Source organism: Nanorana parkeri, unplaced genomic scaffold (genome assembly GCF_000935625.1).
Source record: "Nanorana parkeri isolate BGI_ZX_2015 unplaced genomic scaffold, ASM93562v1 scaffold4287, whole genome shotgun sequence".
Classification (NCBI taxonomy): Eukaryota; Metazoa; Chordata; class Amphibia; order Anura; family Dicroglossidae; genus Nanorana; species Nanorana parkeri.
In genome coordinates, this window is record NW_017310550.1 from 7639 (window position 1) to 16963 (window position 9325).

Consider the following 9325-nt stretch of genomic DNA (forward strand, 5'->3'; position numbering starts at 1 on the left):
TCCCTACGCGACCTGCTACCGGGCAGTACGGAGCCAGGAATCGGGGAGCACGGAGCCAGGAATTGGGGAGTACGGAGCCAGGAATCGGGGAGCGCAGAACCAGGAATCGGGGCGCACGGAGCCAGGAATCGGGGAGCGCAGAACCAGGAATCGGGGCGCACGGAGCCAGGAATCGGGGAGCGCAGAACCAGGAATCGGGGCGCACGGAGCCAGGAATCGGGGAGCGCAGAACCAGGAATCGGGGCGCACGGAGCCAGGAATCGGGGAGCGCAGAACCAGGAATCGGGGCGCACGGAGCCAGGAATCGGGGAGCGCAGAACCAGGAATCGGGGCGCACGGAGCCAGGAATCGGGGAGCGCAGAACCAGGAATCGGGGCGCACGGAGCCAGGAATCGGGGAGCGCAGAACCAGGAATCGGGGCGCACGGAGCCAGGAATCGGGGAGCGCAGAACCAGGAATCGGGGCGCACGGAGCCAGGAATCGGGGAGCGCAGAACCAGGAATCGGGGCGCACGGAGCCAGGAATCGGGGAGCGCAGAACCAGGAATCGGGGCGCACGGAGCCAGGAATCGGGGAGCGCAGAACCAGGAATCGGGGCGCACGGAGCCAGGAATCGGGGAGCGCAGAACCAGGAATCGGGGCGCACGGAGCCAGGAATCGGGGAGCGCAGAACCAGGAATCGGGGCGCACGGAGCCAGGAATCGGGGAGCGCAGAACCAGGAATCGGGGCGCACGGAGCCAGGAATCGGGGAGCGCAGAACCAGGAATCGGGGCGCACGGAGCCAGGAATCGGGGAGCGCAGAACCAGGAATCGGGGCGCACGGAGCCAGGAATCGGGGAGCGCAGAACCAGGAATCGGGGCGCACGGAGCCAGGAATCGGGGAGCGCAGAACCAGGAATCGGGGCGCACGGAGCCAGGAATCGGGGAGCGCAGAACCAGGAATCGGGGCGCACGGAGCCAGGAATCGGGGAGCGCAGAACCAGGAATCGGGGCGCACGGAGCCAGGAATCGGGGAGCGCAGAACCAGGAATCGGGGCGCACGGAGCCAGGAATCGGGGAGCGCAGAACCAGGAATCGGGGCGCACGGAGCCAGGAATCGGGGAGCGCAGAACCAGGAATCGGGGCGCACGGAGCCAGGAATCGGGGAGCGCAGAACCAGGAATCGGGGCGCACGGAGCCAGGAATCGGGGAGCGCAGAACCAGGAATCGGGGCGCACGGAGCCAGGAATCGGGGAGCGCAGAACCAGGAATCGGGGCGCACGGAGCCAGGAATCGGGGAGCGCAGAACCAGGAATCGGGGCGCACGGAGCCAGGAATCGGGGAGCGCAGAACCAGGAATCGGGGCGCACGGAGCCAGGAATCGGGGAGCGCAGAACCAGGAATCGGGGCGCACGGAGCCAGGAATCGGGGAGCGCAGAACCAGGAATCGGGGCGCACGGAGCCAGGAATCGGGGAGCGCAGAACCAGGAATCGGGGCGCACGGAGCCAGGAATCGGGGAGCGCAGAACCAGGAATCGGGGCGCACGGAGCCAGGAATCGGGGAGCGCAGAACCAGGAATCGGGGCGCACGGAGCCAGGAATCGGGGAGCGCAGAACCAGGAATCGGGGCGCACGGAGCCAGGAATCGGGGAGCGCAGAACCAGGAATCGGGGCGCACGGAGCCAGGAATCGGGGAGCGCAGAACCAGGAATCGGGGCGCACGGAGCCAGGAATCGGGGAGCGCAGAACCAGGAATCGGGGCGCACGGAGCCAGGAATCGGGGAGCGCAGAACCAGGAATCGGGGCGCACGGAGCCAGGAATCGGGGAGCGCAGAACCAGGAATCGGGGCGCACGGAGCCAGGAATCGGGGAGCGCAGAACCAGGAATCGGGGCGCACGGAGCCAGGAATCGGGGAGCGCAGAACCAGGAATCGGGGCGCACGGAGCCAGGAATCGGGGAGCGCAGAACCAGGAATCGGGGCGCACGGAGCCAGGAATCGGGGAGCGCAGAACCAGGAATCGGGGCGCACGGAGCCAGGAATCGGGGAGCGCAGAACCAGGAATCGGGGCGCACGGAGCCAGGAATCGGGGAGCGCAGAACCAGGAATCGGGGCGCACGGAGCCAGGAATCGGGGAGCGCAGAACCAGGAATCGGGGCGCACGGAGCCAGGAATCGGGGAGCGCAGAACCAGGAATCGGGGCGCACGGAGCCAGGAATCGGGGAGCGCAGAACCAGGAATCGGGGCGCACGGAGCCAGGAATCGGGGAGCGCAGAACCAGGAATCGGGGCGCACGGAGCCAGGAATCGGGGAGCGCAGAACCAGGAATCGGGGCGCACGGAGCCAGGAATCGGGGAGCGCAGAACCAGGAATCGGGGCGCACGGAGCCAGGAATCGGGGAGCGCAGAACCAGGAATCGGGGCGCACGGAGCCAGGAATCGGGGAGCGCAGAACCAGGAATCGGGGCGCACGGAGCCAGGAATCGGGGAGCGCAGAACCAGGAATCGGGGCGCACGGAGCCAGGAATCGGGGAGCGCAGAACCAGGAATCGGGGCGCACGGAGCCAGGAATCGGGGAGCGCAGAACCAGGAATCGGGGCGCACGGAGCCAGGAATCGGGGAGCGCAGAACCAGGAATCGGGGCGCACGGAGCCAGGAATCGGGGAGCGCAGAACCAGGAATCGGGGCGCACGGAGCCAGGAATCGGGGAGCGCAGAACCAGGAATCGGGGCGCACGGAGCCAGGAATCGGGGAGCGCAGAACCAGGAATCGGGGCGCACGGAGCCAGGAATCGGGGAGCGCAGAACCAGGAATCGGGGCGCACGGAGCCAGGAATCGGGGAGCGCAGAACCAGGAATCGGGGCGCACGGAGCCAGGAATCGGGGAGCGCAGAACCAGGAATCGGGGCGCACGGAGCCAGGAATCGGGGAGCGCAGAACCAGGAATCGGGGCGCACGGAGCCAGGAATCGGGGAGCGCAGAACCAGGAATCGGGGCGCACGGAGCCAGGAATCGGGGAGCGCAGAACCAGGAATCGGGGCGCACGGAGCCAGGAATCGGGGAGCGCAGAACCAGGAATCGGGGCGCACGGAGCCAGGAATCGGGGAGCGCAGAACCAGGAATCGGGGCGCACGGAGCCAGGAATCGGGGAGCGCAGAACCAGGAATCGGGGCGCACGGAGCCAGGAATCGGGGAGCGCAGAACCAGGAATCGGGGCGCACGGAGCCAGGAATCGGGGAGCGCAGAACCAGGAATCGGGGCGCACGGAGCCAGGAATCGGGGAGCGCAGAACCAGGAATCGGGGCGCACGGAGCCAGGAATCGGGGAGCGCAGAACCAGGAATCGGGGCGCACGGAGCCAGGAATCGGGGAGCGCAGAACCAGGAATCGGGGCGCACGGAGCCAGGAATCGGGGAGCGCAGAACCAGGAATCGGGGCGCACGGAGCCAGGAATCGGGGAGCGCAGAACCAGGAATCGGGGCGCACGGAGCCAGGAATCGGGGAGCGCAGAACCAGGAATCGGGGCGCACGGAGCCAGGAATCGGGGAGCGCAGAACCAGGAATCGGGGCGCACGGAGCCAGGAATCGGGGAGCGCAGAACCAGGAATCGGGGCGCACGGAGCCAGGAATCGGGGAGCGCAGAACCAGGAATCGGGGCGCACGGAGCCAGGAATCGGGGAGCGCAGAACCAGGAATCGGGGCGCACGGAGCCAGGAATCGGGGAGCGCAGAACCAGGAATCGGGGCGCACGGAGCCAGGAATCGGGGAGCGCAGAACCAGGAATCGGGGCGCACGGAGCCAGGAATCGGGGAGCGCAGAACCAGGAATCGGGGCGCACGGAGCCAGGAATCGGGGAGCGCAGAACCAGGAATCGGGGCGCACGGAGCCAGGAATCGGGGAGCGCAGAACCAGGAATCGGGGCGCACGGAGCCAGGAATCGGGGAGCGCAGAACCAGGAATCGGGGCGCACGGAGCCAGGAATCGGGGAGCGCAGAACCAGGAATCGGGGCGCACGGAGCCAGGAATCGGGGAGCCAGGAACCGGGGAGCAGAGAAGAGAATCTGACTGACGTCACACCTCCCCCGCTGCGCACTAGACGTGCGATGCGTTTCTTTACGAATCGAAATTTGTACAAATTTCCTGAAATTCTGAAGCATTCGAAATACGAAATTCCGTTAACGGATTTCGGATCCGAATTTCATTGAAGCGCGAACTAATATTACCCCTGTGACCGATCACGCCGGGGTAACTGTGACCGATCACGCCGGAGTAACTGTGACCGATCACGCCGGGGTAACTGTGACCGATCACGCCGGGGTAACTGTGACCGATCACGCCGGGGTAACTGTGACCGATCACGCCGGGGTAACTGTGACCGATCACGCCGGGGTAACTGTGACCGATCACGCCGGGGTAACTGTGACCGATCACGCCGGGGTAACTGTGACCGATCACGCCGGGGTAACTGTGACCGATCACGCCGGGGTAACTGTGACCGATCACGCCGGGGTAACTGTGACCGATCACGCCGGGGTAACTGTGACCGATCACGCCGGGGTAACTGTGACCGATCACGCCGGGGTAACTGTGACCGATCACGCCGGGGTAACTGTGACCGATCACGCCGGGGTAACTGTGACCGATCACGCCGGGGTAACTGTGACCGATCACGCCGGGGTAACTGTGACCGATCACGCCGGGGTAACTGTGACCGATCACGCCGGGGTAACTGTGACCGATCACGCCGGGGTAACTGTGACCGATCACGCCGGGGTAACTGTGACCGATCACGCCGGGGTAACTGTGACCGATCACGCCGGGGTAACTGTGACCGATCACGCCGGGGTAACTGTGACCGATCACGCCGGGGTAACTGTGACCGATCACGCCGGGGTAACTGTGACCGATCACGCCGGGGTAACTGTGACCGATCACGCCGGGGTAACTGTGACCGATCACGCCGGGGTAACTGTGACCGATCACGCCGGGGTAACTGTGACCGATCACGCCGGGGTAACTGTGACCGATCACGCCGGGGTAACTGTGACCGATCACGCCGGGGTAACTGTGACCGATCACGCCGGGGTAACTGTGACCGATCACGCCGGGGTAACTGTGACCGATCACGCCGGGGTAACTGTGACCGATCACGCCGGGGTAACTGTGACCGATCACGCCGGGGTAACTGTGACCGATCACGCCGGGGTAACTGTGACCGATCACGCCGGGGTAACTGTGACCGATCACGCCGGGGTAACTGTGACCGATCACGCCGGGGTAACTGTGACCGATCACGCCGGGGTAACTGTGACCGATCACGCCGGGGTAACTGTGACCGATCACGCCGGGGTAACTGTGACCGATCACGCCGGGGTAACTGTGACCGATCACGCCGGGGTAACTGTGACCGATCACGCCGGGGTAACTGTGACCGATCACGCCGGGGTAACTGTGACCGATCACGCCGGGGTAACTGTGACCGATCACGCCGGGGTAACTGTGACCGATCACGCCGGGGTAACTGTGACCGATCACGCCGGGGTAACTGTGACCGATCACGCCGGGGTAACTGTGACCGATCACGCCGGGGTAACTGTGACCGATCACGCCGGGGTAACTGTGACCGATCACGCCGGGGTAACTGTGACCGATCACGCCGGGGTAACTGTGACCGATCACGCCGGGGTAACTGTGACCGATCACGCCGGGGTAACTGTGACCGATCACGCCGGGGTAACTGTGACCGATCACGCCGGGGTAACTGTGACCGATCACGCCGGGGTAACTGTGACCGATCACGCCGGGGTAACTGTGACCGATCACGCCGGGGTAACTGTGACCGATCACGCCGGGGTAACTGTGACCGATCACGCCGGGGTAACTGTGACCGATCACGCCGGGGTAACTGTGACCGATCACGCCGGGGTAACTGTGACCGATCACGCCGGGGTAACTGTGACCGATCACGCCGGGGTAACTGTGACCGATCACGCCGGGGTAACTGTGACCGATCACGCCGGGGTAACTGTGACCGATCACGCCGGGGTAACTGTGACCGATCACGCCGGGGTAACTGTGACCGATCACGCCGGGGTAACTGTGACCGATCACGCCGGGGTAACTGTGACCGATCACGCCGGGGTAACTGTGACCGATCACGCCGGGGTAACTGTGACCGATCACGCCGGGGTAACTGTGACCGATCACGCCGGGGTAACTGTGACCGATCACGCCGGGGTAACTGTGACCGATCACGCCGGGGTAACTGTGACCGATCACGCCGGGGTAACTGTGACCGATCACGCCGGGGTAACTGTGACCGATCACGCCGGGGTAACTGTGACCGATCACGCCGGGGTAACTGTGACCGATCACGCCGGGGTAACTGTGACCGATCACGCCGGGGTAACTGTGACCGATCACGCCGGGGTAACTGTGACCGATCACGCCGGGGTAACTGTGACCGATCACGCCGGGGTAACTGTGACCGATCACGCCGGGGTAACTGTGACCGATCACGCCGGGGTAACTGTGACCGATCACGCCGGGGTAACTGTGACCGATCACGCCGGGGTAACTGTGACCGATCACGCCGGGGTAACTGTGACCGATCACGCCGGGGTAACTGTGACCGATCACGCCGGGGTAACTGTGACCGATCACGCCGGGGTAACTGTGACCGATCACGCCGGGGTAACTGTGACCGATCACGCCGGGGTAACTGTGACCGATCACGCCGGGGTAACTGTGACCGATCACGCCGGGGTAACTGTGACCGATCACGCCGGGGTAACTGTGACCGATCACGCCGGGGTAACTGTGACCGATCACGCCGGGGTAACTGTGACCGATCACGCCGGGGTAACTGTGACCGATCACGCCGGGGTAACTGTGACCGATCACGCCGGGGTAACTGTGACCGATCACGCCGGGGTAACTGTGACCGATCACGCCGGGGTAACTGTGACCGATCACGCCGGGGTAACTGTGACCGATCACGCCGGGGTAACTGTGACCGATCACGCCGGGGTAACTGTGACCGATCACGCCGGGGTAACTGTGACCGATCACGCCGGGGTAACTGTGACCGATCACGCCGGGGTAACTGTGACCGATCACGCCGGGGTAACTGTGACCGATCACGCCGGGGTAACTGTGACCGATCACGCCGGGGTAACTGTGACCGATCACGCCGGGGTAACTGTGACCGATCACGCCGGGGTAACTGTGACCGATCACGCCGGGGTAACTGTGACCGATCACGCCGGGGTAACTGTGACCGATCACGCCGGGGTAACTGTGACCGATCACGCCGGGGTAACTGTGACCGATCACGCCGGGGTAACTGTGACCGATCACGCCGGGGTAACTGTGACCGATCACGCCGGGGTAACTGTGACCGATCACGCCGGGGTAACTGTGACCGATCACGCCGGGGTAACTGTGACCGATCACGCCGGGGTAACTGTGACCGATCACGCCGGGGTAACTGTGACCGATCACGCCGGGGTAACTGTGACCGATCACGCCGGGGTAACTGTGACCGATCACGCCGGGGTAACTGTGACCGATCACGCCGGGGTAACTGTGACCGATCACGCCGGGGTAACTGTGACCGATCACGCCGGGGTAACTGTGACCGATCACGCCGGGGTAACTGTGACCGATCACGCCGGGGTAACTGTGACCGATCACGCCGGGGTAACTGTGACCGATCACGCCGGGGTAACTGTGACCGATCACGCCGGGGTAACTGTGACCGATCACGCCGGGGTAACTGTGACCGATCACGCCGGGGTAACTGTGACCGATCACGCCGGGGTAACTGTGACCGATCACGCCGGGGTAACTGTGACCGATCACGCCGGGGTAACTGTGACCGATCACGCCGGGGTAACTGTGACCGATCACGCCGGGGTAACTGTGACCGATCACGCCGGGGTAACTGTGACCGATCACGCCGGGGTAACTGTGACCGATCACGCCGGGGTAACTGTGACCGATCACGCCGGGGTAACTGTGACCGATCACGCCGGGGTAACTGTGACCGAAGATTTCGGATCCGAATTTCATTGAAGCGCGAACTAATATTACCCCTGTGACCGATCACGCCGGGGTAACTGTGACCGATCACGCCGGGGTAACTGTGACCGATCACGCCGGGGTAACTGTGACTGAGGCTGAACAACGTGACGAGATTTTATTTTTTTTATCCGAAATCCGTTAACGGAATTTCGTATTAAATAAAATGAGTGTTTGGTCGACCAATCAGAGGCTCTCTTCTGCTGCTGAGGACTGCGGTAACTCCGGTAACGGATTTCGGATTAAAAAAAAACAACGACGACATCGACTCCGATATAATAACAAAGGTGTTTCTGCTTTTTAACGTCATCGTAACGAATGTTCGTAAAGTTAGGAAAATGTGACGAAACGAACGGAAATTCCGAAACGAAACAAATGTTGTGACGCCGCAGAAGTCTACTGCGCAGGGGCCCCGATCTCCTGATACCGGCAGCAGGAAGGGACCTTCACCTATCATGCAGCGTCAGAGGTGGGCGGAGCCTCTCCTCCAGCGGCTGCCGGTAGAGGAACCTCGGCGGTGAGCCCGGGGGCGGAGCAATGCCTAGCTGGGTGTACCAGGGAGACCTCCCCTACGCCGGATTGCACGATGGTGGAGGAGGAACCACCTTTTCTGGGCGGTCCATGGAGAATGATTGTCCAATGAGAAGAAGCTTCCAGGTGGAAGGAGGCGGGGCCGAGTATTACCCCCGCGTTTCCAGAACTAGACCTGTGATCGTGGAGTAGAGGAAGACATCTGAGCGAAGGGTCCCCGGCTGCTCCTGCGGGGGAGGGGTGACACAGCCGGATCTTGCCGGTGTTAGACTGGGAACTACAACACCCACTCTCCACAGGAGGGCAGTAGTCCCAACTCTCGGGGGAACATGGGCAGCACTGAGGATTCTGGGCACAGCTGACCTAATACATCAGGGGCCCCCCCTGGAGGCAGAGGAACATGCCAGGGGCCACCACTGAGGGCCTCACATGGCTCCGGAGGCCGAGCTGACACGGACTAGAGCCAGAAAGAGACCACACCCCCGAGTCCCATGATCTCTGCATCCCAAAGGGTCTTCCTGGGTGAAGGGATCCTATCGGAGGGATTCCTCCCACAGGAAGAGGGGAGGAGCCTGCCAGAGGAAGAGGGGAGGAGCCTCCGAGATCTTCTCTGTGTATCCTGCAATCATCTCTGACACCGTCCTTCCTCCTGGGGGGTGACTACGTCCGTTCCCCATGGTCCCTGTGTGTGTTGTAGTCACCGCTCCAAGCTCCGCCCCCCCTGGGATGGACTACAA